The 8,758-nt window shown below is 36.3% G+C and overlaps 1 protein-coding gene across 1 annotated transcript in view; it reads left to right on the top strand.

Annotated features, from left to right (window-relative positions):
* Positions 1–8,758, top strand: part of REEP3 (receptor accessory protein 3) — a 110,003-nt gene that overhangs the window by 38,733 nt on the left and 62,512 nt on the right. The gene's annotated exons all lie outside the window — the stretch shown is intronic.

The following is an 8,758-nucleotide window of genomic DNA, read 5'->3' as shown; positions in this document are numbered from 1 at the left end:
CTTTGGGAAATCAATGCAGGGAGATCGATTGCAGCTCTGTCTAAAAAAAAAAAAAAAAAAAAAAAGGGTTGTGGTGCTCATTTGTGCAGTGACTATAGGTGACTGTATCTTAGATTGCACAGTAGGGACAGTGGGCATGAATGTCCTATGGAAGGACTTGGCAGAAATTTTAGGTAAGAGTTCAGTTCTGGGAAGTTAATTTCATGGTCATGTGGTTCTGAATGAATTTCACAGAATGGGATGAATCCTTGTCTCTGGCTTTCCTTACTCATCCCCCCTTTAGTTTGTGTATAGGAACATATTTTAGGAGAAGAAATATCCAAATTGGCTTGCATGTGATTTTTCTTCACCAGAAGATTAAAAAAAAAACCCTTAGATTACAATTGAACTCTCAAATTATCTTTAAGTCAATAGGGCTAACAGTAAGTTCAGGTTTTACAAAGCCTGTGCTTAAGAGGCTAAAAAAAGTAAATAGTTCCTCTGAGTTAAGTGTTACTTGGGAGCCAAGAGTTGGTCAGATGATACCAGTAATTCTTAACTCCTTGGAATATAGCTACTTAAACAGTTCAATAAGAATTGGAGAGTGTAATGAATGTTGATTAAAGATATAGATATTCCTTCATGTTGACAAAAAATGGGCCTCAGATATCTTTTTTATATATGACAGTTGCAAGTGGGTCACAATTACAATTACTAGGTTAATGTCTGAATGTTACCCTCATTCAGCTTAATACTGGAGATCTGCTATAAGCTTTACCTTGTATTATGTACAAAGTACAAGTTTTGTTTGGGGGGGGAGCTTTTTCTGGTATAAAGGAAAGAGTGCAAGTCTTGAAATTCAAAGTTCTATGCTTATTATGATACTTGCTGAGTACATAATTCATAAAATCTTAATCGCACTGAGCCTTACTTTTGTCACCTATAGAAATAGAACAGTAACACCTACCCCACCTATGAATTCCTTGTTTGTAGTGATGATCAGAATGCAAATGTGGCAGCTGGTGAACTGTGGAATGCTATAGATTATAGGGACCGTTGTTTTTTTTAACTATATGAGCCATTCTCTAGAACTCTACCCATAGGGTGCTGAGTTACTTGAGTTTTAGAGGGTTTGTAGCCCTTGATTCTACAGTGTACTTTGTACCAAGTTCAGCATTTCTTTAAATATTTTTCTGTGGTTGGGGTATACCACATAGTAGGCCCTTGTGGTAGGATTGAGTAGGGCATGGCTAGGGAGAAAGTAAAAGGGATGAGGAAGTTCAATCTGAATTGCTATGGTTTGATTTTTCCCATAGTTTTATCTTTAGCTTTCCTTTTGGAGTAGAAATTAGAAGCTCTGGAGTAAAATTAGAAGGTTAGCTCTGACAACATGAAAATTCCAAGCTTCATACATAGCTCTTGGTGACTATTACGAAAACATCTATAAAGTCTTTCAAAGGAATCCTCACTGTCTTTTTCTCTCCTTGGTGGTTTTAAACTTGTACACTTAGTTACTATGTTTAGAATTCAGGATTTGGGTTTTTTAAATGCATTTGACCTTTTCTTCCTGTTTGTAATTTTCATATTTTTCTTTAAGGTTATAGCCACTTAGCCATTGTTTACTAAATGGAACTGTCTGCTAGCAGAGATTTTTAACAACAAATCTTTTCTTAATATTTGTATAAGAAAAAAATTACGTATTATTTTACCAGTGATCATGCATGAACTTTTGCTACCTGCTTAAACTGTCAAAATGAGTCATGTAGGAAGTTTATCACATGAGGAATATATGGAGATAAGTTGGTCAGCATTAGACATTATAATGCTTTTAATCCTTTGGCCTTAGGCAGGCACAAGTTGATTATTTTCAAAGATGTATTAAATTGTTGTCATTTTAGTTTACTCTGTTTAAAGCTTTTTCTTTTTCATGATCTCTTTTGTTTTAGTATCCAAGTAAAGGTTAGAATTTGGCAAAAAGTCAATATAACCTACATAGTATAATCACTTTCAGGTTGCCTTTAAAAATCCGGTTAGACTGAAACCAGTTTACCATACTGAATACATTTTGCTTTATCATAATCTGTTTTAATCCAGAGCGAAAGTAAGCATAATGTCATTACACCTTAGTTTGTTGAAAATGCAGAACTTAGAAATTCAGATTCTTGGGCCTATTGCCAAAGATTCTCCTTCCCAGTTGTTTCTTACATAGATCTGGGAACTAAAATTGTCTCAGGCACTTATTAATCCCATTTATCTTTTATGTATGAGTTCCCTAAGAAAGATTTCCTCTGGGGGAGAAAAATACTACCTTGAAAAAAGTCAGCAAACCAATGTTATAAAATAGACTATTTGCAGGATTCCTCATTAAGATGCTGATTGTTATTGTTTAAAATTAGTTCTGTATTAATGTTAGAAAACTAATATTCAAACAGAATTGGAGTGAACTATAGAAAATGTTGCCCTCTTTCTCTTTCGTAATCTTGCATGAAGCCATTGTTAAATTTGGTTGTCATGATGGGCTGCCTTTCTGATTTCACTAGATTCTGTATATTTCTCCCCATGTACAGTGTTCTATGGTCCTCCTGATAGAAACGTACTATAGTTTTCCTTGGCTAAAACGCATGTAAGCAGTGATGTGCTGGTAATTTCTAATGACTGGGGGAAAGGAGACTGATACATATAATTTGCTAATTTCCATGACGTAAAATAGTTCTTACAATAGCCTATTTCAACCTACTAATGTGACCTCACTAAATGTGGAGCTGATAAGCGATGGAACAGCATACTTAATATTTGTACCATACAGATATTACAGAACTTCAAGGCCTCCATAAAATGTAGCAAAATAATTAGTAGTAAAATTAGGAAATGGTAAGTTTTTGAGTTTTGACATTTCTTTGTTTTTAGCATATTTTATATCTATAAATTATTTACTGGTAAGGATATACAACAAACTGTATCCTTATTCTGTGGGGAAAATCATTGTTTCAAAATAGGAGATTTTCACTTTACATTTTCTATCTTATTCTATTGTTTAAATTAATTATCTATGTTAAAATTATAAAAAAAAAAACTGGTATTAAAAAAGCTTGCCAGATGATTTTGATGTGTGGCTAAGTTGGGAGACCACTGGTGTTTCTCTGTCACAGCCACCTAAACTGAAAGTTGTCTTTCTTGGTTGTGTGACACATTAAACTGAATTTTGTGCTTTAATTGCACTGACTACCACATTAACTATGTAACTAACAGACATTAACTATGTCTGTTACATTATCTTTTTTCAAATAATTTGAGGATTTTTTTAATCAACTGGATATGTTAAATTTAATTTATTTTTTTAATTTTTTTTTTTTTTGAGACAGAGCCTCAAGCCATCCCCCGGGTAGAGTGCCGTGGCATTGCGGCTCACAGCAACCTCCAACTCCTGGGCTCATGCAAGTCTCCTGCCTCAGCCTCCCAAGTGGCTGGGACTACAGGCGCCTGCCACAATGCCCGGCTATTTTTTTGGTTGCAGCCATCATTGTTGTTTGGCGGGCCCGGGCTGGATTTGAACCTGCCACCTTAGGTGTATGTGGCTGGCGCCTTAGCCTCTTGAGCCACAGGCGCCGAGCCAAGATATGTTAAATTGTAAAGAAAAGCAAGATACTTGAGACTAGAAAAATCAGGAAAGTTAAAATCTGATCATACAAATATAAATAAGCCAGTCCTGAGGACCACCATAACTGATAGAGTTGAACAACAAATTTGACTTAGTTTCCTGGAGATCTATGAATTAAAAAGAAAAAGAACAATATAATTGTTTTCAGATAGAAAAGTGGGCATCATTTTGTCAAAGAAAGCTAAACATTGCATTGTACTGAATTCCAAAGTAAATATCACATGAAATTTCATTTATTGAGATACTACTACTATAATAATGCCATATTTCTCTACTACTTAGAGGTTTCATATAGTGGTTTCTTATTATATACTTCCAAAAAAAAATCAAGAATGTAGTATGACTTTTTCCCGAAAGGAGATAGGTAAAATAGTTTAGGAACATAACCTGGTGATCAATCTTGATCCAAATTTAGGATGATATCACCTAGAAGAGTAAAGATTTAGAACAAGAATGGCAAAGATTGGGTCAGCACCTATAGCTCAGCTGAAAGGGCGCCAGCCACATACACACAGCTGACAGGTTCACATCCAGCCTGGGCCTGCCAAACAACTATGACAATTGCAACCAAAAAATAGCCAGGCATTGTGGCAGGTGCCTGTAATCGCAGGCACTCTACCGAGGGTGACATAGTGAAACTCTGTCTCAAAAGAAAAGAATGGCAAAGATGACAGATAAGTCTGTTAGCTCCTGTCCTTTGTTGGTGTGAGTTTGACAAGGTGTCTGAGATCCAGAGTCAGCAACAAATGTAGTGAATGATTAGCAGGCTCTGTCTTGCTCATAAAAATGGGGAATAGTAGTTACTTCCATGTGTTTGCCATCCTTACTACAGGATGGTTTTAGGCAGCATCTCTTATGTAAACTAAATTAGAAATGGAGTTTATATTCTTTGACAAGCACCTGGAGTAGTGTATTTTGTGTTGCTCTTCAGAGAGTATATATGAGACATATTTATGTTAATTGTGACTAATTCATCCTAGGGATCCTAATACATCTGCCTTCCGTCATTCTGATATTTGATCCTACAATTTATTTTGTTTGTAATATAGCTATACAAGTTTAGTTAATCTCTAGTCTCACTGAGATTTTTTTTTGTCCTTTAATAAAGAATCATAATTACAATTATTTTTGTTTGTGAGCTTCATTCTGAAAGCAGCAAAATAAGTAGAATTTGCCAAGTAATTCTGTATGAGTATGGTCATATTATATATTAGTAATATGTAGATTATTATCAGCAATGAATTATTTGTTACATTTATTCCTAACGAGCTACAATTTTAAATTCTTTTATAGTATTAAAGAAGGAATTTGTAAATGTAAAATTTTTAGAAAATTTTAGGGGAGATTTTAACTAGTTTAGAAATTAAATGTTAACACTAGTAATTATAGTATTTAGGGATCTTTTTCTTTTAGGAACGATTTATACATTGCATGATCATCTTTTGAAAAAAGTGCCTGCTGTCTACTAATTCTTCTTCTTTATTCACCTGTTGACTTCTTATTCTATTTAGAAAGAATAGTCCTTAAAAGGGCATTTTTGTACATTCCTAGTAAGAATATAAATTGGCTTACCCTTCTAAAGACCAGTTTGGCAATATGTATATCAAAAACATTAAAAATTTCAGACCCTTATACCCAGTTATTCCACTTCTTGAAAAATGTCATTAGGAAATGAGCAGAAATTATTAAGTGTAGATTCTGGAGTGAGCGGGCCTGACTTTAAATCCAGCCAACAAACCCATAAGTTGTATGACATTGGTCAGTTTCTTCTCTAAGCCTCAATTTTTGCATCTGTACCATAAATTTTAAAATAGCACCTAACTCCAGGTGTCATGAAAATTAATGGAGTGATAGTCATAAAGTGCTTAACTTTTATGAAGTATCAATACAGTAGAACCCCTGTAAGTAGGCCACCCAAGGGACTGTAGCACACTGGTCAACATACAGAAGTGATGAACATAAGGAAGCCTAGTACTCATACATACGTGGTGCGTGTCTAGTCTGTGAAAATTAGGTCAACTTAAGGAAGGTAGTCAGTGTAGGGAGGTGGTCATCTCCCTATGGTAGTAGTTCTATTATAATTACTGTTTTTATAATAGTAATCATAGAAAGGTCACAATAGCATTAGCTGAAATAGTAGACAAAAAGGAAAGGATTTGAATGATTTTCATTTGTATGAAGCAGTACTATGCCATGTAATTGTTAAATGATGGGTTTTGGGTTTTTGGGGGGGGGTTTGTTTGTTTGTTTGTTTGTTTGTTTGGAGACAGTCTCACTATGTCACCCTTGGTAGAGTGCTGTGGCATCACAACTCACAGCAACCTCAAATTCTTGGGCTTAAATCATCCTCTTGCCTCAGCTTCCCAAGTAGCTGGGACTACGGGTGCCTGCCACAATGCCTGGGTATTTTTTAGAGACGGGGGTCTTGCACTGGCTCAGGCTGGTCTCGAACCCATGAGCTTACCTGCCTTGTCCTCCCAGAGTGCTAGGATTATAGGAGTGAGCCACTGTGCCAGCCCAGAAAAAAGTTTTAATCAGTTTTTTTTTTTAATGAAATGATGGTGACTTTTATGTTTTAATATTAAGATTTCTAGTATTCTTGCCATTCTTGCCAGTTGCTTTTGAGACTTACCTTTAAACATGCCACAGTTTTCTAAAACAATTTGGTAAAGAATGTGTTGTATTTTAACATCTGTCTGGAAAATAGCTATTTTAAGTATTTTCCATATATGAAAAATGATACAAAGACCATCTCCCCATAATGCACTCTCATAAATGGTTTGGTTTTTGTTGAGTTTTTCCCCCCATTTTTAAAATAGCATAGATTTTTCAACATAGCCATCATTCACACATTTCAGAAGGCAACCTTACGTTACCTTTCAGAGGGTGAAGGGTATCTTGAGTATTTTGGCAGAGTTCTCCCTCTTTAGACAGAAATAAAACAAAGAGGAAATGAGTAACTCTTTCTGCTTCTATAACTGCAATAATATTCAAATTTATGGGTGAATAAAGCAAATATTTCCTTTATGAGCCCTGCATCTATCTTGTAGGTGGCCTTCTACAGCATACTTTATTTGATTTTATACATTATGCTCATACTTTGGCTTTGTGCCCAACCTCCCAGGTTGCACACATCTACAGTAGACCCCAGTGGTAAAGAAAACAACCTAGAAAATATTATAGATGCTAATAATAAATAACTCAATAATATTCTCAGTAGAATAGCAATAAATTATAATTTTAATAGTGGCGATTCTTAAAAATTGTCCCAGTATTGCTTAAGACATTTATCCTTTCTCATGTTCCAAGTGAAATACATTATTATTTTCTCCTCTTACAAGAGAGAAGTGTTATGGGTTTTCTCTTTATTTGTTTGAATTTATTCAACACAAAGGTTAAAAAAGTAAAGGCAAAGAGTCTGGGTGTGGTGGTTAATGCCAGTAATCCCAGTACTCTGGGAGGCCAAGGCACGTAGATTGCCTGAGCTCACAGGTTCAAGACCAGCCTAAGCCAGAGCGAGATCCTGTCTCTAAAAATAACTGGGCATTGTGGCAGGCACCTATAGTCCCAGCTACTTGGGAGGCCAAGGCAAGAGAATCACTTGAGCCCAGAAATTTGAGGTTGCTGTGAACTGTGATGCCCTGGCACTCTACCCAGGGCAACAAAGTGAGACTCTTTCTCAAAAAAAGGGGGAAAAAGTAAAGGCAAAGCACCTGTATGTATAGAAACAACTAGTACCAAATCCTTATGATAGTGGGAGAACACTATCTACTTTGGAAGCCAGTTATATACATTAAAAAGATGTCAATCAAAAATAGAATAAACTAAATGCAAAGTGACTAGTCCTAACAAATTCTTCTAAAATTAAAAATAAAAGTTACTTAGAAGTTTATGGAGGAAAGTTGAATCTACAAGAAAAATATGGGATTTCATTAAAGAGGAAAACAAGGAAAGAAGGAAAGGATGGGAAGAGGGGAAGAAAAGAAAGAAGGGAGGCAGGCAAGAAACATACACTCCATAATTAAAGTAGAGATAAAAGAGGCGTAATGAGGAAACCATGTTGGAACAGATGGTTTATGTAAGGCAGTGCTTTTCATATCATCTTCTGATGCGCCCCCACAGGAGCTGGTCGGCAAGGGTGTGAGGAGGCCAGCTGTTGGAAAGCTTTAAGCAAGGGAGTGCCACAAGTATATTAATAAGATTGATTGGACAGTGAGACAGAGAAGAATGTGTTGAGAAACTATTTAAGAAGTCCACTGAGGTGACCTGAACCCAAATGTATTATTTGATATGAGTCTGAAAATAAAATAAGAGGGTGGATGCCTGTACTCTCACCAAGGAAGAGCCACCAAAACGGGATTACGTATTGGATGAGTGATCCCTTTCCAGGAGAACGAGCAGTCATAGGCCTGTGCAGTCAGAGAAATGGAGATCTTGTGCTGCATTTTAATCTGGTGGTACTAGACTATATAGGAATATGGAAGATAAGATTTTGTGTTCAAAAAAATATATATGTGTTTGTGTGTGTGTGTGTAAAGGCTTTGTGCCCAAGTTCTAAAGAAAAATGCAAATGAATTGAAATTATTATCATTTTTTTTTTTTTTTGAGACAAGAGTCTTACTATGTTGCCCTTGGTAGAGTGCCGTGGCATCACAGGTCACAGCAACCTCAAAATCTTGGGCTTAAGCGACTCTCTTGCCTCAGCCTCCCAAGTAGCCAGGGCTACAGGTGCCTACCACAACACTCGGCTATTTTTTGGTTGCAGTTCTCATTGTTGTTTAACAGGCCCAGGCCGGCTCGAATCCACTCCCTTCGGTTTATGTGGCTGGCGCCCTATTCACTGAGCTACAGGCACCAATCCTGAATTGAAATTATTGACTTCAATATGTAAAGTATAATTATGATGGCTAACTATGGCTAACCTAGTGCCAGTAGTGAGGATGAACACACAGCAGACCTGGGAATTATGTTCTCATTTACACCCTAGTTAGTTGCTTTCTTAAAAATTCTCTGAACTGGAAAGCCCCTTTGCCAGGAACAACGGTGGGGTGGTAAGTTGAATTGAAAAATCCCAGGACTGTGGCATATCTAAAAATTTCATATCCCGAGTCCAGAGTTGGC

This window comes from Otolemur garnettii, unplaced genomic scaffold, assembly GCF_000181295.1.
Source record: "Otolemur garnettii isolate 467f Iridium unplaced genomic scaffold, OtoGar3 scaffold00008, whole genome shotgun sequence".
NCBI lineage: Eukaryota > Metazoa > Chordata > Mammalia > Primates > Galagidae > Otolemur > Otolemur garnettii.
This window is presented reverse-complemented; position numbering and strand designations above follow the sequence as displayed.